Genomic DNA, 21,666 nt, shown 5'->3' with positions numbered 1-21,666 from the left:
GTTTTTCTACCCGTCAAACAAATTATATTTTCTACTCATAGTAGTTTTTATGAGAAATTTTCTTCTTTTTTTCTCCAATTTTTTTTTTATTTCTATGCTTCTTTTCTTTTTTCCCTTTTTTTCCTTTTCTTTTTTCTAGTTTTCTTCTTATTTTTTTTCTTTTTTTTCTCTTTTTCTATTCATTTATTTTTGCCCAAATCGTATTATTGTTATTTTTATCATAACTTATTTCACACTCAATTTTGAATCCTTTATTTTTTTTATTTTTTTTCTTTATTTCTTGTTCCTTTTCTAATTCCATTTAACTCCTTTTGTCTTTTATTTTCTTTATTTCTTGTTCCTTTTCTAATTTCATTTAACTTCTTTTGTTATATTCTTTTTCTCTTCATAATCTAATTTCATTTACTGTTTTTACTATTTTTTATTATTCTTATTTTTATACAATAAGAAAAAATAACTGATATAGTAAATATTTGTTCACTTTTTTTTAAATATAACTAGTATAATATACCTTTGTCTTTTTCTCATTTTTAAAATTCAATTATTAAACTGAAATAATATCAGTTGTCACTTGATCTAATTCACTGAATATCACACTGACTGTTGCTGAGCACAATAAATTATATAATCAGATTCTAAGAATCAACATGTGATTGCCATGCAAACCTTGATATGCTTCCCTACAAATATGAGTACACACTCTACCATTAGCAGTAACACAACCAGTTATGGAGCAAGAAACACAATCTACAACCACCAAATCTCCATATATACTAGTTAGAATAGAAATGATAATAAAATATTGAAAAATACAATAAAAGTATAAGTAGCAAAAAAGACTTCTAGTACCATATGATACCATTATGGTATACATGTATACCAACAAAGTATATGACTGCTTTGGAATATTGCTACAACTATCTGCTACTATACTACAGTACCAAAACATTAAAGAGTGAAATAAAAGTATGAGAAAATTACATGCTCGCATTGCAAGCTAAATATTCGCAAAGCAACTTGCGATATACTAAGAGGGTATGTAGTTGTATGGGGTCGTTCCAACAATTGCCTATAACTATAAACACTATTACATAATACACATAATCTATGTCCATCGGCATAAAAAAATTCCAGCACTGCAAATCATGTTCATATAAATAATTCCAGAATAGAATTCACTTAAAAATGCAGATAAAATAACCAAAAAAAGTTCAAACTATCATATGATACCAATATGGCATATAACTATACCAACATGGTATACAATTTTACTGGTAAATTTTCGGTAACTATATGATTATACTACTATTACATAACACACATGCATAAAGAGAAAAATAAAAAAATAGTGTACCACATATTAATATAATAAAGTATTTCAAGATATTGTACTATATTACTATTATTAAAAGTAAATCAAATAGTGTACCAATTAAATACAGCTAATACGACCAAAAAAGGATTCAACTAACATATGATACCAATATAGTATATAGTTATACTAATAGGATATATAGTTGTAAGGGGCCATTCCAACAACTGCATATAACTATAAAAATTATTACATAATATACAAAATCTATGTCCATAGGTAAAAGAAAATCTAACACAGCAAAATATAATCATATAAATTATTTCAGAATAGAATTCACTTAAAATGTAGCTAAAACAACCAAAAAATATTTCAACTACCATATGATACCAATATGACATATAATTATACCAATAGGGTATACAGATCTACTAATTAATTCCAGACAACTATATATGACTATACTACTATTACATAATACACATGTATAAAGAGAAAAATAAAAAAATAGTGTACCACATATTAATATAATAATATATTTTAAGATATTGTACTATAATACTATTATATAAAGGAAACGCATAAACAAATTAAAATGATTACATAATACATATGCATAAAGAAAAATTAAAAATATTCAAGATATTATACTATTCTACTATTACTAAAAAAAATCAAACAGTGCACCGATTAAATGTAGCTAATACAACCGAAAAAAGTTTCAACTAACATATGATACCAGTATAGTATATAGATATACCAACAGGGTATACAGTTGTACGCAAAGAGTTTAATTTTTTTTTAATTCAATTATTAAACTGAAATAATATCAGTTATCACATAATCTAATTAACTCAATTTTGTGGGTCATCGATTATATTAAAATTTAGATATGTTATAATAACATACTATATACCATTTTGAAATGGAGAATAAATTAGTAAAAAATATTCAATGGACACGTACATCCTATTATGAAATGAGAAAGATAGAAGAAAAATACTTTATTTATATTTGAGAAGACAATAAAAGAGAAAATAAGTTAGGGCAATTAATGGGTTTTCACGTGATCCGGGATTAAAAAGGAAGGGATTTTGAAAATAGGTAGTTGGGTAAATATTTTAGATTGCATAGGCACACATTGTAAGACAAATTAGAATGGGCAGTAACGAGTAATTAAAATTGCCTGAATAGGCATTTAGAGTAGATTTTCCATATTTAATGAGAACATTTATTACTATTATTAAAAAAAAATCAAATAGTGTACCAATTAAATAGATTTCCCAATTTTAATAGCTCTAGGAAAAAAAGTAAAAAAATAAAAAAGAACAAACACCTTCAAAGAAAGTGTTCAAATCCAAAAACAATTAGGCCACATATTTTCGTAAAGCTCTTTCTTTTATAATGAAAGTAATTTGATTTACAGCTTGTTTGGATGGTTGTTACCCATTGTATTGTATCGTATTGTTACTTTAAATTCAATGTTTATTTTGATTGTTAGTTAAATTTTATTGTATCATATCGTTAAATCCGTCGTTACATAACGACGAAATGTGCCACTTTATATAACGATCGATTTGGTGTGGTCACGTCGTTACCTTGTCTTTTTCTCTAAATCTCACCCTTCATTACTATTAAATAATTTTATTTTTTCATTTATCCTACCTTTTTATATAATAATTTTACCCTGTATCATAATTGTTCTTTATAATATTGCAAGTTTATTCTTCATATTGCTGGTGCGTGATATCATGAAACGATGAAAAATGACGCAATCTATTCAAATATTGTATTTATCAAACGATACAGTATAATACAATACAGTACGATGCGATACATTATGAAACAATACGTAATAACCATCCAAACATGCTGTTAGAGAATGAGCCTAAAATTCATAGATCTAGTACATCATGAACTGGTATTTTAACACTTCTTGCTCCATTAATATCTCTATTTCTAGAAGCAAAATAAAAAATGTCCCCCAAAATCCACGGATAAGAAGAGGAAAGAGTACACATAAAAAATAATAAATAAAAAATAAAAAAAGAGGAAAGAGTTGGAGAACTACGTACCAAAACAACTAAAGTTGAATGGGTAGTCGGGTAATACTTTTGGCTCAAATATTTGTAATAAAGTTTAAGATGGGTAATATCGGGTAAATATTTTAATTTTTAGAGGTAGTTTGCATTATTTCCTCTTTTAACTTTCCTAAACTTCGAGCAGTTTTAGTCCACCTAACAGAAAAAACAGAACATATAGCACTAAACTAACGACATACGCACGTTTCATTGAAAATGACACCGGAACACTTAGGCAGACAACATATACCAAAAACCATTCACATTGACACCGGAAGCACTTCACATGTTGGACAAATTGACACTAGAAACTTTAGCCCATGTGACATGGATTTAACATTAAGAGCCTGTTTGGACACAAGAAATATTTTTCTTTTTTTCAAAATATTTTTACTTTTTTTCGAAATCAGCGTTTGTTCATAAAATTCTAATTTTCACTTGAAGATGCATTTTGAAAATTTTTGAAAATTTGAAAAACTCCAAAAAGCTGCTAATCAAAATTTTCATTCAAATCACTCACAAAACTTTAAAAACAACCCAAAATTATATTTATGTCCAAACACAACTATACATTTCAAATACCATTTTCACTTGAAAATCTTTTTCCCCCTATTTTGGAATTTTACATTTCTAATGTCCAAACGCCCACTAAATCACTGTTAGTCTATAGGTCTCATTTGGAGCTTCTGTCAAAGGTCTCATTTTTTGGAAATTTTTTTTTTATCCTACTCTCCTCACCCCCTTCCCCAAAGTCCCCATGTTTCCTTGCTCCCCTATCATACCAATATTTTTAGGACTCTATTTTTTTCAACAATCTAATTATCCTTCTAAAAATTCACACAAACTCAAAGGAACTAATGTGTTGCTTTACCTTTTTACGCAAAATATTATTGATATTTATGCTTCATAACTAAAAGGAAAATACTCTTTTTTTGGTTGAAAAAGAAAGTAATCTTTCTACAACATGAAAATAAAATAATCATTTTATTGAAACAAAAGAAAATACTTTTTCTACATCATGAAAAGAAAATACTCATTTTGTTGAAATGAAAAAAATACTTTTTCTATATCATGAAAAGAAAATACTTTTTTTTTTGTTGAAATGAAAGAAAATACTTTTTGTACATCATGAAAAAAAGTAATTTTTTTTGTTAAAATGAAAAAGAAATACTTTTTTATATCATGAAAAGAAAATACTCATTTGTTGAAATAAAAAAAAAACTATCTATAACATGAAAAGAAAGTATTATTAATAATATTTTTATTAATGGTGGGGTAGGGGTAGGATGGGCAGTTGGGGTGGGTAGGTGGGGTTGTGGGGGTGAGTTGTTGGGGATGGGGAATAGGGCGGGGAAGGTTGAAAATAGTTTTAGAAAATATTTTTCCTTCACTTGATAGGTCCAAAATATTTAAACCAATCAAACATGGGAAAATTGGAAAATATTTTCCGCCAAATACACCCTAAAATCGCTCAAATTTAGTAAAGTTAAAGGATATGAAAGGATCAAATGAGACATATATAGTTGTGCTTTTACTAAAGAGGTTCAATTCATGTGCCCAATTAAGCGTCACGATCCAAATTTTCACCACAGGGTTGTGATGGTGCCTAGTCTCTAAGACTAGGTAAGTCTATCACATAATGATGTCAATCAAAATCTAACAACTTCAAATTAAAAAAAAACATGCAAAAATACGATAATACTGCCAAACGTGGATACAATGATCAACTTCCCAAAACCCGGTAATACTAAGTCTGTCACGACCCCAATTCACCCTCCGTAGGATGTCGTGATGGCGCCTAGTCTCTAAGACTAAGTAATACTAATAAATTGCGGAATAATATAATAAGATTTTGAAACTCAAACCTCAATAGTTGTAATAGATGAAAACTGCAAGTTAAAGAACTACAATCTCCCAAAACCCGGCAGAAACACGTCACAAGCTTCTAAGAGAAATACTAAATGTCTCTATACATTATAGTCTACTAAAACAAGGAAAACAACATGATAAGGATACAGGGGAACTCTAAGGTCTACAGATGCTGGCAGATGTACCTTGAAGTCTCCGTATACAGGTAGCTCGCTGATATCTGGGCTGATAAGTAGTAACTGGATATGCACAAAATGATGTGCAGAAGAATAGCATGAGTACACTACAACAGTACCCAGTAAGTGTCAAGCCTAACCTCGATAGAGTAGTGACGGGGTCAGGTGAAGCCCTACTGGAAATAATAGAAAAATATGACAGAGGATATAATAGTATAATGAAATGGCTGAAGAGAGAACAACACAACAAAAAGAGGTAAACAACAGGGGCGCTCCTGAGATACCATCTCGTAGTCCCAAAAGTAAATATGCAAGGGGATCTCCCGAGGTACAGCCTCGTAGTCCCAAAAGAAAATATGCAGTACAGGGAGATCTTCTGAGGAACAGCCTCGTAGTCCCAAAGTATATATGTAGTACAGGGGGATCTCCCAAGGAACCGTCTCGTAGTCCTAAAGTAAATATGCAGTACAGGCGATCTCCAGAGGAATCGCCTCGTAGTCCCAAAGTAAATATGCAGCAGGTAGTCGGAGAAACAACAAAATTTTCAGCAAAAATCTTACAGTTAAAGATTTAAATCAAATCAAAGAAAAATAGGTAATTCAGCTAAGCATGTTGGTCATATTGTAAGTAAGAGTTAAGAGACGTAGACATGTGATAATAGGCTAAACATGATCACCACATATACTAAAGCAACTCAATTAAAGAATTTAAAAGAAGACTACTCAGCAATAATCAATATTTTTAAATTTAGCCCATGTACGTACTCGTCACCTCGCGTACACGGCGCTCACATATCACAAAATGTTACAACAATATCAAATCATATGGGAATTTCTCCCAAACAGGGTTAGACAAGCCACTTAGCTCGAATTTCGCCCAATCAGTCAAGTAGTATGCCTTTCCCTCAATTTTTCGACTCCGATCGACTTAAATTTAGTCATAATTAATTTGATTCAGTCAATACAAATCATAGGTATTAATTTCATATGAAAATACAGATTTTTCAACAAAAATCCGAAATTTAACTCAAAAATCGCCCGTGGGGCCCACGTCTCAGAACCCGACAAAAGTTACAAAATATAAACGCTCATTCAACTACGAGTCCAACCATACCGAAATTATCCAAATTCGATATCAACTTGACCTCCAAATCATCAAATTTTATTTCCAAGTTCCTTGGCCCAAATCCCTGATTTACACCTCAAAAACACGTAATCTAGTCAGATTATTCGATGATAATTCAATATTATGGAGTAGAAATGATTACAAGTGACTTACCTCAAGTTTTCCCATGAAAACCTCGCTCACAATTGCCCAGCCCGAGCTTGAAATGTCCAAAAATGGCAAAAACTCAGAACCCCTCTGTTTTTGTACTTTCCAGGGGTTTCCACTTCTGCGAGATTTTTAGCCGCATCTGTAGTCTCGCAGATGCGAGAATTCCTTCGCTTCTGCTGCTTCATCGCTTATGCGGACAAGAAGTCCGCTTATGCGGACTCACTTCTGCGAGAATTTGTACGCTTCTGCGGAGCCGCCTGCCCCCCCTCATTTCCGCTTCTACGATCAAACCTTCCACAGCGTTTGTTCATACCTGCGTACCACTTCTGCGACGCCGCTTCTGCGGACCACCCGTCTGCACCTGCGTCCACTGCCTCACCTGAGTACATGAGCATTTAATATGAATACAAAGTCTGACTGACAAAACATTGTTTGAAAGTATAGAACAGTACAATAACGGAAAGAAAGAAAGTCAAGGTGAACGGACTCGAGGCAGCTACCTTGATAGTCTCCAACTGATAGCACTCTGAGATCTAACAGTCGCCGTGTCCGAAAGCACCTGGATCTGCACACGAGGTGCAGAGGGTAGTATGAGTACAACCAACTCAATAAGTAACAAGACTAACCGTTGGGCTGAAAGTAGTGACGAGCTCCGCAGGTACAGTCTAGTAAAAATAATGGTACAAAAATGTAGGCATGCTTTCAAGTTCAGCAGTTAAACTCAGTACAAGTTAAATAGATCAATATTGCATGATATGAGGAATATGTCATCTCAGTGGAAAGATCTCATGTAATATTGGTCATAAATCATTCGCTCACTCGGTACTATTTATGGCCAATCTAGCCCTAGGATATTACATCCAGTATATATATATATACCCATGGATATTCCATCCCGTATATATATACACATCGACTGATAGTCAGTCACTCAGTACCGTATAAGGCCAATCCAGCCCTGGAAAATTTATCCCTAAATGTAAATGATACGGACATGATCGATATCTAGGGAAATTCATCACAATATAAATAAGTAAGGCAAGTCCATGCCCTGGCAAGTCCATCCCGAATATATATAATCATCTACGCTCACTAGGGTGTGTATAGACTTCAGAGGGGCTCCTTCAACCCAAGCATGATATAAAACCGATATGGCCTACTGCAGGCGGGCAGTCCCGATCCGTATAATAATAAAGCCTATAAGGCCTACTGCAGGCGGGCAACCCCGATCCATATAATAATAATATATATAAAGCCGATATGGCCTGCTGCAGGCGGGCAGCCCCAATCCCATAAATATCCTCACAATGGATGAACATGACTGAGTATGAGATATACATTTTTAAAATAATTAAATTTAACAGCAACTCAACCCTGTGGGTCCCAAAATATCGGCACGTAGCCTAATCATGAACTTAATACGAGTCTCAGCTCAATTTCCTAACACGTGGAGAATGTTCAGATAATAACATGATTCTTTAATTTTTACAACTTCAAAGAATTTATTCAAGTAACAATTTCAATGGTGCACGTCCACACGCTCGTCAACTATCGTGTGTGTCACCTCCAAATAATTCATATAATACTAATTCGGGGATTCATACCCTCAGAACCAAGTTTAAAAGTGTTACTTACCTCAAACAGTGTAATTTCTTACTCTGTAATGCCTTTGTCTCGCGAATCGGCCTCCGAATGCCTCGAATCTAGTCACGAATAATTCGTTTTAGTCAATACAAATTACAGAAATTAATTCCCTATGAAAATACTAATTTTTCAATAAACATCCGAAATTGCACCCAAAAGTCGCATGTGGCAAAACATGGCCAAAAATGGCAAAAGCTCGGAACCCGTTCGAAATGTATACTGCCAGAGGTTCCCCATCTGCAATATTTTAACCGCTTCTTTGCAACCGCTTCTGTGGTTTTGGCATCCGCTTTTGCGACCTTTTCGCTTCTACGGACGACTGGTCTGGTTCTGCGAAGAAGTTGTCTGCTTCTGCGGCGAGTCCAAACTGCCCCTTTCCTCTTCTGCGGTGAATCAGCCGCATCTGCGACCTCGCAGTTGTGGCAAAATCTTCGCACCTACGCAACGTCCCCTGCCCTTCACTCCTGGCCGCTTATGCGATGGTCCTTGCTCACCTGCAGTGTCGCACCTGCGGTCAAAGCTTCGTAGGTGCAGTTACACTAGAAGCAAAATTTCCAGATTTTTTCCAAGTCCAAATTTTCGATCCGTTAACCATCCAAAACTCACCTGAGGCCCCCGGGACCTCAACCAAATACACAAACAAATCCTAAAACATCATACAAACTTAGTCGAGTTTTCAAATCACATCAAACAATACTAAAAACACGAATCACACATAGATTCAAGCCTAATGAACTTTGAAACTTCCAATTTCTACTAATGATGCCGGAACCTATCAAATCACGTCTGATTGACCTCAAATTTTGTAGACAAGTCATAAAATGACATAACAGACCTATTCAAATTTCTAGAATCAGATTTTGACCCCGATATCAAAAAGTCAACCCCCCGGTCAAACTTCCCAAAAATTCGACTTTCGCCATTTCAAGCCTAATTCCACTACGAGCCTCCAAATAATTTTCCGGACATGCTCCTAAGTCTAAAATTACCATACGAAGCTATTGGAATCTTCAGAATTCAAATCCAAGGTCGTTTACACATAAGTCACCATATAGTCAACTTTTCCAACTTATGTTTTCAATTATGAGACTAAGTGTCTCATTTCACTCCGAAATTCTTCTAGACTCGAACCAACTGACCTGGTAAGTCATAAAATAACTGTAAATCATAACTTGAGTAGTAAATGGGGGAATGGGGTTATAATACATAAAACGACCGGTCGGGTCATTACATTCTCCCCCTCTTAAACAAATGTTCCTCCTCGAATGAGTTTAGAATCATACCTGGAGTCTCAAATAGGTGTGGATATTTGCTCCGCATCTCCTACTCAGTCTCCCAAGTAGCTTCTCCGATTGGCTGGCCTCTCCAGAGTACCTTCACTGATGTTATGTTCTTTGACTTTAGCTTTCGAACCTGCCAGTCTAAAATGGCCACCTACTCCATATCATAAGTCAAATTACCGTCCAGTTGCACTGTACTGATATCCAAAATATGAGACAGATCTTCGACATACTTTCGGAGCATGAATACATGGAACACTGGATGAACACCTGATAGATTAGGTGGAAAAGCAAGTTCATATGCCACCTCTCCAATTTTCTTAAGTATCTCAAAAGGCCCAATATACCGAGGGCTCAACTTGCCCTTCTTTCTGAATCTCAACACACCCTTCATGGGTGAAATCTTGAGCAGAACCTTCTCCCCAACCATGTAAACAACATCACGGACCTTCCTGTCGGTATAACTCTTCTGTTTAGACTACACCGTGCGAAGCCGTTCCTGAATTAATTTGACCTTCTCCAAAGTATCCAAAACCAAGTCAGTACCCAATAGCCTAGCCTCACCCGGCTCAAACCAACCCACCGGAGACCGACGCCGTCTCCTATATAAAGCCTCATACGGAGCCATCTGAATGCTCGATTGGTAGTTGTTGTTGTAAGAAAACTACGCGAGTGGTCGAAACTGATCCCAAGAACCCCCAAAATCAATGACACAAGCGCGTAACATATCCTCCAATATATGAATAGTGCGCTCGGACTGTCCGTCCATCCGAGGGTGGAAGGCTGTACTCAACTGAACCTGTGTGCCCAATTCTCGTTGCACTACTCTCCAAAACTGTGATGTAAACTGCGTGCCCCAATCTGAAATGATAGACACTGGCACACCGTCTAGGCGAACAATCTCGCGGATATAAATCTTAGCCAACCGCTCCGAAGAATAATTAGTACCAACTGGAATAAAATGCACGGACTTGGTCAACCGATCTACAATCACCCAAACAACATCAAACTTCCTCAATGTCCGTGGAAGCCCAACTACGAAATCCATGGTAATATGCTCCCATTTCCACTCCGGAATTTAAAGTCTCTGAATCAATCCTCCCGGTCTCTGATGCTCGTACTTTACCTGTTGACAATTTAAACACCGAGCTACAAATCCAACTACATCTTTCTTCATTCGCCTCCACCAATAGTGCTGCCTCAAATCCCGATACATTTTCGCGGCACCTGGATGAATGTAGTACCGCGAACTGTGAGCTTCCTGGAGAATCAACTCACGCAAACCATCTACATTAGGCACACATAGCCTACCCTGCATACGTAATACACCGTCATCCCAAATAGTGACTTCCTTAGCATCACCATGCTGAACCGTGTCCTTAAGGACAAGCAGATGGGGGTCATCATACTGACGTTCTCTTATATGATCATAAAGAGAAGACTGAGAAACCACACAAGCCAAAACTCGACTTGGCTTAGAAATATCCAATCTGACAAACTGGTTGGCCAAGGCCTGTACAAGGATAAAGGCCTCTCTGCTACCGGTAAGTATGCTAAGCTGCCCAAACTCTCCGCCTTACGACTTAAGGCATCGGCCACCACATTGGCCTTTCCGGGATGATAGAGAATGGTGATGTCATAATCCTTAAGAAACTCCAACCACCTCCGCTGCCGCAAATTAAGATCCTTCTGTTTAAACAGATGTTGTAGAGTCCGGTGATTGTATAAACCTCACAATGGACACCGTACAAATAATGCCGCCAAATTTTTAAGGCATGAACAATAGATGCTAACTCAAGGTCGTGGACCGGATAATTCTTCTCATGTACCTTTAATTGTTTGGACGCATAGGCAATCACCCTACCATCTTGCATCAGCACTGCGCCGACACCAATACACGATGCGTCACAGTACACAGTATAAGTCCCTAAACCTGTAGGCAACACCAATACTAGGGCTGTAGTCAAAGCCGTATTGAGCTTCTGAAAGCTATCTTGACACTCATCCGACCATCTGAACGAAGCACCTTTCTAGGTCAATTTAGTCATAGGCGCCGCAATAGACGGGAAACCCTCCATGAAGCGACGATAATAACTGGCCAATCCCCGAAAACTCCGAATCTCAGTAACTGAAGATGGCCTGGGCCAACTCTGAACTGCCTCTATTTTCTTCGGATCCACCTTAATCCCTTCACTGGACAATATGTGTCCCACGAATGCCACCGAACTAAGCCAGAATTCACATTTAGAGAATTTGGCATATAGTTTCTCCTCTCTCAGCCTCTGTAATACAATACCCAAGTGTTGTGCATGCTCCTCCTGGCTACGTGAGTACAACAGGATATCATCAATAAATACCACGACAAATGAGTTAGGATACGACTGGAATACGCTACTCATTAGGTGCATAAATGTTGCTGGGGCATTGGTTTAGCCCAAATGACATCACAAGAAATTCATAGTGACCATAACGATTCCTGAATGTCGTTTTAGAATATCCGAATCCCGAATTTTCAACTGGTGATACCCGGATCTCAAATCAATTTTGGAGAATACCCTTGCTCCCTGAAGCTAGTCAGATAAGTCATCAATACGGGGCAACGGATATTTATTCTTGATTGTAACTTTGTTCAATTTTCTGTAATCAATGCACATCCACATAGTACCATCTTTCTTTTTCACAAACAGAACTAGTGCACCCCAAGGCGACACACTAGGCCTAATAAACCCCTTATCACGAAGTTCCTGAAGTTGCTCTTTCAATTCTTTTAACTCAGCTGGTACCATACGATATGGAGGAATAAAAATGGGTTGAGTGACCGCCACCAAGTCAATACCAAAATCAATATCCCTGTCGGGTGGCATACCCAACAGGTCTGCAGGAAATATATCCGAAAAGTCTCGCACTACCGGTACTGAATCAATAGTAGGGGTATTTGCATCAACATTTCTCACAAAGGCCAAATATGACAAACATCTCTTCCCTACCATACGTCGGGACCTCAAATAAGAAATTACCCTACTGGGAACATAATCTACAAAACCTCTCCATTCGACCTTTGGCAATCCCGATATCGCTAACGTCACTGTTTTTGCGTGACAGTCCAGAATAACATGACATGGAGACAACCAATCCATACCCAGGATTATATTGAAATCAACCATACTGAGCAATAAGAGATCAACTCTGGTCTCCAGTCCCCCAATAGTTACCACATACGACCGATATACACGGTCCACAATAATAGCATCGCCCACTGGCATAGATACATAAACAGAGGAAACTAAGGACTCACGGGGCATATCCAGATAATGAACAAAATATGATAAAATATACGAATATGTTGAACCAGGGTCAAATAATAAATAAGCCTCCACTTGGCACACGTAGACAATATATATCATCACTACATCTAAAGCAACAACATCTAGCCTGCAGGAAAAGCATAAAATCGGGCCTGACTGCCACCTGATCAGCCTCCCTCTCTTGGGCGACCCCTAACTAGCTGAGCCCTACCCGGAGCTGGCTGGGCGTATGGTGGAACAACTGGTGCAGAAGTAGCAGCCTGAATCCTCTCCTGAACTGGACCCCGTGTAAGGTGGGGACAATATTTCCTCACATGACCCAAATCTCCACACTCATAGCAATCCCTCTCAAAAAATGGTGGCGAGTTCTGAGGCAGACCTCGAGAACCAGAATAACTACCAGAAGAACCTGGTACAGATGATCCCTGAGCTGAAGGAGCATGGGGCATACTCTAGGCTGGCATGGCACTGAGAGATTCCTGATGAGAACTGTATGAACCATGGCGGGATGATGCACCACGGTGAACTGGACGACCCTTCTGAGCGTGCCTGTATGGACGACCCCTACTATGGTAGGACTGCCGTTCAGAAGGTACCCCATTAGAGACTCCCAAACCTTGAGGCCTCTTAGCCTCCCTCTCACCACGCTCCTGGCTACGGACCACCTATATATGCCGAGAAATGTCAACCACCTCGTCAAAAGTGGCACATGACACCATCTCCCTAGTTATAAGCAACTGCAACTGGTATGTGAGGCCATCAATGAACCTAAGAAAAATTTTCAGATTTTTTCCAAGTCTAAATTTTCGATCCGCTAACCATCCGTAACTCACCCGAGTTCCCCGGGACCTCAACCAAATACACAAACAAGTCCTAAAACATCATACGAACTTAGTCGAGTCTTCAAAGGACATCAAACAATGCTAAAAACATGAATCACACATAGATTCAAGCCTAATGAACTTTGGAACTTCCAATTTCGACAAACGACGCCGGAACTGATCAAATCACGTCCGATTGACCTCAAATTTTGCACACACGTCATAAATGACATAATTCAAATTTCCAAAATCGGATTCCGACCATGATATCATAAAGTCAATCACCCGGTCAAACTTTCCAAAAATTTAACTTTCGTCATTTCAAGCCTAATTCCACTATGGGCATCCAAATAATTATCCGGACACGCTCCTAAGTCTAAAATCACCATACAGAGCTATTGGAATCTTCAGAATTCTAATCCGACGTCATTTACACATAAGTCAACATCCGGTCAACTTTTCCAATTTAAGTTTTCAATTATGAGACTATGTGTCTCGTTTCACTCTGAAATCCTTCCGGATCCGAACCAACTAACCCGGCAAGTCATAAAATGACTGTAAAGCATAACTTGAGTAGTAAATGGGGGAACGGAGTTATAATACTTAAAAAGACCGGCCGGGTCATTACACAACCACCCTGTCAAACTTCCCAAAAATTTAACTTTCGCCATTTCAAGCCTAATTCTACTACGGACCTCCAAATAATTTTTCGGACATACTCCTAAGTCCAAAATTACCATATGGAGCTATTGGAATTATCAAAACTTTATTCCGGGGTCATTTTTGCATAAGTCGACATCCGGTCACTATTTCAACTTAAACTTTAAACCTTGGAACTAAGTATTTCAATTTATTCCAAAACCTCACCGGACCCGAACCAATTACCCCGGCAAGTAACATTACAACGGTAAAGCATAAATAGAGTAGTAAATGGGGGAATGGATTTATAATACTCAAAATGACCGGGTGGGTCGTTATATTCTCCCCATCTTAAACAAACGATTGTCCTCGAAAAGTTTAGAATTATATCTGGAGTTATCAAAATATGAGGATAACGGCTACGTATATCATACTCGGTCTCCCAAGTAGAACTTGTCCACTTGATCCCTCCACTGTACTTTTACTGAAGCAATGCTCTTCGATCTCAACTTTCTAACATGTCTATCCAAAATAGCCACCGGTTCCTCAACATAAGATAGATCCTTGTCAACAGAGATGGAATGCAACATCACGAACCTTCCGGTCCGCATAACTCTTTTGTCTAGATTGGGCTGTACGAAGTCAATCCTGAAACATGGACTGAGCCGAAGTCTAACACATGAGACGGATCGCCGTGATACTTCTGGAGCATGGAAACATGGAAAAATGGATGAACTGCAGTGAGAATAGGTGGCAATGCAAGTCTGTAAGTCACCTCCCCAACTCTCTCAAGGATCTCAAAAGGCCCGATATACTTAGGTCTCAACTTGCCCTTCTTCCCAAATCTCATAACACCCTTCATGGGCGAAACCCAAAGCAAGACTCGCTCACTAACCATGAATGCAACATCACGAACCTTCCGGTCCGCATAACTCTTTTGTCTAGATTGGGCTGTACGAAGTCAATCCTGAATCTATTTAACCTTTTCCAAAGCATCTTGAACCAAGTCTTTACCTAATAGCCTAGCTTCACCCGGCTCAAACCAATCCACTGGAGACCGACACCGCCTACCATATAAAGCCTCATACGACGCTATCTAAATGCTCGACTGATAACTGTTATTGTAAGCAAACTCCGCAAGTGGAAAGAACTAATCCCAAGCACCCCCAAAATCTATCACACACGCGTGGAGCATATCTTCCAATATCTGAATAGTGCGATCGGACTGTCCGTCCGTCTGAGGGTAAAATATTATACTCAATTCTACTCGAGTACCCAACTCACGTTGTACGGCCCTCCAGAACCGTGACGTAAACTGTGTACCCTGGTTAGAGATGATAGATACTAATACACCATGAAGCCTGACGATCTCGCGAATATAAACCTGAGCCAGTTGCTCCGAAGTGTAAGTAGTAACAACAAGAATGAAATGAGCTGACTTGGTCAATCTATCCACAATTACCCAAACTGCATTGAACTTCCTCTGAGTCCGTGGGAGCCCAACAACGAGATCCATAGTGATCCGCTCCCATTTCCATTCTAGAATCTCTAGCTTCTAAAGCAATACACCCGGTCGCTGATGCTCATACTTCACCTGCTAGCAATTTAGGCACCGAGCTACATATTCCACTATGTCTTTCTTCATCCGCCTCCACCAATAGTGTTGTCTTAAGTCCTGATACATCTTTGCAGCACCTGGATGAATGGAGTACCGTGAACTGTGAGAATGCCGCCAAATCTTTAAGGCATGAACAATAGCTGCTACCTCAAGGTCATGGATCAGATAATTTTTCTCATGTACCTTTAACTGTATGGACGCATAGGCTATCACCCTACCGACTTGCATTAACACTACGCTGAGACCAATACGTGACACATCACAATACACATTATAAGATCATGAACTTATAGGCAACACCAATACTGGGGTTGTAGTCAAAGTTGTCTTGAGCTTTTGAAAGCTCTCCTCACATTCCTCGGTCCATCTGAACAGAGAACCCTTCTGGGTCAATTTAGCCATAGGTGCAGCAATAGAAGAAAAACCTTCTACAAATCGGCGATAATACCCTGCCAAACCAAGGAAACTCTAGATCTCAGTAGCTGATGACGGTCTTGGCCAACTCAGCACTGCTTCAATTTTCTTTGGATCTACCTTAATCCCTTCGCATGAAACTATATGACCCAAAAATCCCACTGAATCAAGCCAGAATTCACACTTTGAAAATTTTGCATATGACTTCTTTTCTCTCAAAGTCTGAAGCACAGTCCTCAGGTGTTGCTCATGATTTTCCCAGCTCCGGGAATACACCAGAATGTCGTCAATAAACATAATGACGAAAGAATCAAGATAGGGCTGAAATACATTATTCATTAAGTGCATAAATGCTCCTAGGTGTTGGTAAGCCCAAAAGACATCACAAGGAACTTGTAATGACCATACCGAGTCCTGAAAGTAGTCTTCGGATATCTGGCTCCCGAATCTTCAACTGATGATAGCCTGAATGTAAGTCGATCTTAGAGAATATTCTGGCACCCTGAAGCTGATCAAATAGGTCATCAATACGTGGCAATGGATACCCATTCTTCACTGTGACCTTATTCAACCGGCGGTAATCAATACATATCCCTATAGGATAATCCTTATTCTTCACAAATAAGACAGGAGCACCCTAAGGCGATACACTGGCCGAATGAAGCCCTTATCAAGAAACTCCTGTAGCTGCTCTTTTAATTCTTTTAACTCTGCTGGTGCCATACGATATGATGGAATAGAAATGGGCTGAGTGCCCGATAACAAATTAATGCCAAAGTCAATATCCCTATCGGGTGGCATGCCCGGAAGATCCGTTGGAAATACATCAGGAAAATTCCTTACTACAGGAACTAACTCCACGGTAGGTGTATCAATACTAACATCTCTCACATAGGCCAGATACACATCACACCCCTTCTCAACCATTCGTTGAGCCTTAAGAAATAAAACAACCCTTATAGGGACATGATCCAAGGTACCTCTCCATTCAAGCCACGGTAGACCTGGCATAGCCAACATTACCGTCTTGGCGTAACAATCAAGGATAGCGTGATATGGCGACAACCAGTCCATGCCCAAAATAATATCAAAATCCACCATACTGAGTAATAATATATCAGCTCTGGTCTCAAAACCAGTGATAACAATCAAACACGACCGATACACGCAGTCAACAATAATAGAATCACCCACGGATGTAGATACATAAATAGAAGAACTCAAAGAATCACAGTCGGTTGAGGAGTTCATGTGCCAAGTATCGACTTTTAAAGGGCCAAGTATATAATTTCCTAAAAAGCATCAACTATTAGGGTCGGGGAAAGCAGTCCGACCACACAAGAAGTTACCGCGGCCTGCGATATTCCCCCAATTGCGGCAACCAAATACTAAAAATTACAACTGAATAATACCTCAGAGAAAACTCATATAAAGTAGCAAACTTTACAGAAAAAACCCATCATAAACAAAATAGGAGTAGTGAAGACGTAATTGAAGACAATTTGCTTAGTCAAGTCAGAATATAGACGAAGAATGGAAACCTTAAAAGTAAAACTCTGAACTTTACATAAAACTCATAAAAGCAGCAAACTGTAGAGAGAAAAATCATCATAATCAAATAAGTGACTGGGCGACATAAATAAACACATTGGAATATTGATGAATAATGAGAACTTTAAATAAAAAAGTAAACACTCTCGCAATGGAAACTAATATAAAGCAGCAAACTTTAAAGAAAAATGTGACGATCCGACTGGTCATCTCGAGAGTTGAAGCCCCATTTCTCCATTTTATGCTTCTATTGTGTTCTACGGCTGTTATATGACTTACCGGGTTAGTTTGTCCGTGTCCAGAGTAATGTCAGAGTGAATTGAGACATTTAGTCTCTTAATGGGAAGCTTAAGTTGGAAAAGTCGACCAGGTATCGACATATGTGTAAACAATCTCAGATTTGAATTTTGATGGTTCTGTTAGTTCCGTTAGGTGATTTTGGACTTAGGAGCGCATCCAGAATGTGATTTGGAGGTCCGTAGTAGAATTAGGCTTGAATTGGCAAAAGTAAGAATTTTTGGCAAATTTGACCGAGAGTGAAAATTTTGATATCAGGGTCGGATTGGATTTTCGGGAATTGGAGTAGGTTCGTAGTGTCATTTATGACTTGTTTGCAAAATTTGAGGATAATCAAACGTAGTTTGATAGATTTCGGCGTAGTTGGTGGAATTTGGAAGTTTAGAAGTTCATTAGGCTTGAATCTGGGTGCAATCCGTGTTCTTGATGTTGTTTGGGGTAGTTTGAGGGTTCGACTAAGTTTGTATTGGGTTATAAGACTTGTTGGTATATTTTGTTGAGGTCCCAGGGGCCTCGGGTGTGTTTCGGATGCTTAACGGGTTGAAATTGGGATTTAGGCAATTGCTGAGTTTTCTGGTGTTCGGGTATTTCGCACCTACGGTGGGGAGACCGCATGTGCGGACCTGCAGAAGCGAAGAGGAAGCTGCTGATACGGGCAAGGCCAGGAAGGGTAGGGGGCACAGGTACGAGAAAGGATGCGTATCTGCGAGTCTGCAGATGCGAGGATGGCCCACAGATACGATAAGGGAAAGTTTGGGCATTTTCGCAGAAGCGGACGAAGGGCCGGAGAAGCGACTCCGTAGGTGCGAGACCTGGAGCGCAGATGCGAGCCCAGTATTTTTAGTGGGCTCCGCAGGTGCTGATATTTTTGCGCAGGTGCGGAAATGAGGCCGCAGGTGCGAAAGGCCTGGGCAGAACATATAAATACGGGACTTCGAGATATTTCACCATTTTCACTATTTTAAACTCGGATTTTGGAGGATTTTGAGAATGATTTTGAAGTGATTAGTGAGGTAAGCTCCTTGTGTCCATTTATCTTCAATAATGATAATTTCCCACTGATTTGTCATCTAATTGGTGCATTTTTTAGGTGAAATTCGGGGGTTTAGGTCTAGGAAAACTGGGAGTTAATTTTTGGGGATTTAGATGACCAAATGGTGTCGGATTTCGATAAATTTGGTATGGTTAGACTCGTGAGTGAATGGAATTTCGGGGTTTGTAACTTTCGTCGGATTTCAACACGTGGGCCCAGGGGCCGGGTTGAGCCTATTTCGGATTTTGGCATATAATTTCATGTTTTTCTTGTGGAAATGATTCCTTTAGCCTATATTAATTATATCGTACTGCTTGTGGCTAGATTCAGGGCATTTGGAGACTGATTCGAGGGGTAAAGGCATTTTAGAGTAGGATTCTATGCGGTTTGAGGTAAGTAACAGTCTTAAATCTGGTCCTGAGGGTATGAAACCCCGGATTTTGGTATGATGTGATTATTTTGGAGGTGACGCACATGCTAGGTGACGGGCGTGTGGGCGTGCACCGTAGGGGATTGTGACTTGATCCGTCCTGTGAGACTGTAAAGTCAAATAGCTTATTGTTAATTACATGTTCCCTATGTCTTCTAGAAATTTTACTGCCATTCATGTTAGAAACCATGCTTAGGCCATATGTTATCAATGTTGGGACCCACATCGGTCGGGTATTTGTGGAATTAGCTACTATTTCCTGTCTTGTACTTAGTCATAGTTTTACTTGCGTGTCATATCTCTGTTTCCTCTTATTTTCTTGTTGATACTTGTTATCATCTCTTTTGGGCTAATTGGTATGATTTTTGAGAGCCCGAGCGGCTGAAGAGGTTAGTGACTGAGATAGGGCCCGAGTGCCGAGCTGTGAGCTCTGTGAGTGTATATGGATAGGGTTGCACGCCGCAACGAGCCTGAGGGCTGAATGTATATGGATCGGGTTTCACGCCGCAATGAGCCTTATAGATATTTATGGACTGTGGATCGGGTTGCACACCGCAACGAGCCTTATGGCAACTTATATGATTGGATCGGGCTGCATGCCGCAATGATATAGCGCTTGGGCTGAAGGAGCCCCTCCGGAGTCTGTACACCCCCAGTGAGTGCAAGTACCTATTGAGTGTGATTATTGAGGGTTGAGAGCCGAGTGTTTGAGCTATCGAGAGCTTGAGTGATTGTTACCCTGAGGGGTTGCATTTGTTTCCTTTGTTGCTGCACTTAGCTGAATTATGTCATTGTTCTGAACTTCTAGAAAAATATTATATCCGGTTTATCTGAACTTAGTAAATGTACAAGTGAATTAACTTATATTGCCGGAATTGAATCATGTATACTTTCACTGCTGAAATTACTGAAGTGAACGGTAATTGTATAGCTCGTCACTACTTCTAATTTCCTTATTTATTTTTGTTACTTACTGAGTTGGTTGTACTCATGCTACACCCTGCACTTCATGTGTAGATCCAGGTGTATCCGGTCACGGAGGACGTTGAACTCGTGCGTGGTTGAGTATCAGAGATTCACAAGGTAGCTACCGGCGTTCGCAGTCCCTGCCTCTCCTTTCTTGTTATCTTTCTTTTCTGTATTGGTATTTAGACACATACTCTTGTAGACATTGTTTCTTAGACTGGTTGTTTAGATGTTCATGACTTGATGACACCCCGATGTTTGGGGCTATTTTTTCGCGTTGTATTTTGAGTTTAAATCCTGTTTTTATGAAAACTCTATCATATCAAGCTTTTTGGTTTATTTTGTGAAATATTTGAAGTATTTGGGAAAAACAAATCGGCTTGCCTAGTACCATCGATAGGCGCCATCATGACAGAGTAGGGTTTTGGGTCATGACTAGTTGGTATTAGAGCCAAGGTTACATAGGTCTGACGAGTCATGAGTAGGTTAGTAGAGTCTTGCGGATCGGTACAGAGACGTCTGTACTTATCTTCGAGAGGCTGCCAAACCCTTAGGAAATTTCACATTCATGAATTCTTGTCGTGCGAATCGTTTGATTCTGGTAACTAAATTTCTATTGTTCTATTCTCTCAGAGATGGTGAGGACGCGTGCTACGGGGCAGGATGGACAACCACCAATACCACCAGTCAGGGTCGCGAGAGGCCGAGGTCGCAGTAGGGGCAGAGGTGCAGCTCGCACCGTAGCTAGGGCAGCACTTGCAGATCCACCAGTTGCCCCAGTTCAGGAGCAGGCTCCAGTTGTGGATGAGCTTGTGGGACCAGCTCAGGCACCACTTGTGCCCATTGTGATTCCAGGCCTTCAGAAGGCCTTAGCTCAGATTCTTACCATGTGCACTAGTCTTGCTCAGGCGGTCTCTGTTCTGGCTGCAGCTGCCACTTCTCAGGCCGGAGTAGG

The sequence above is a fragment of the Nicotiana tomentosiformis genome, chromosome 3, assembly GCF_000390325.3.
Source record: "Nicotiana tomentosiformis chromosome 3, ASM39032v3, whole genome shotgun sequence".
NCBI classification, from domain to species: domain Eukaryota; kingdom Viridiplantae; phylum Streptophyta; class Magnoliopsida; order Solanales; family Solanaceae; genus Nicotiana; species Nicotiana tomentosiformis.
This window is presented reverse-complemented; position numbering follows the sequence as displayed.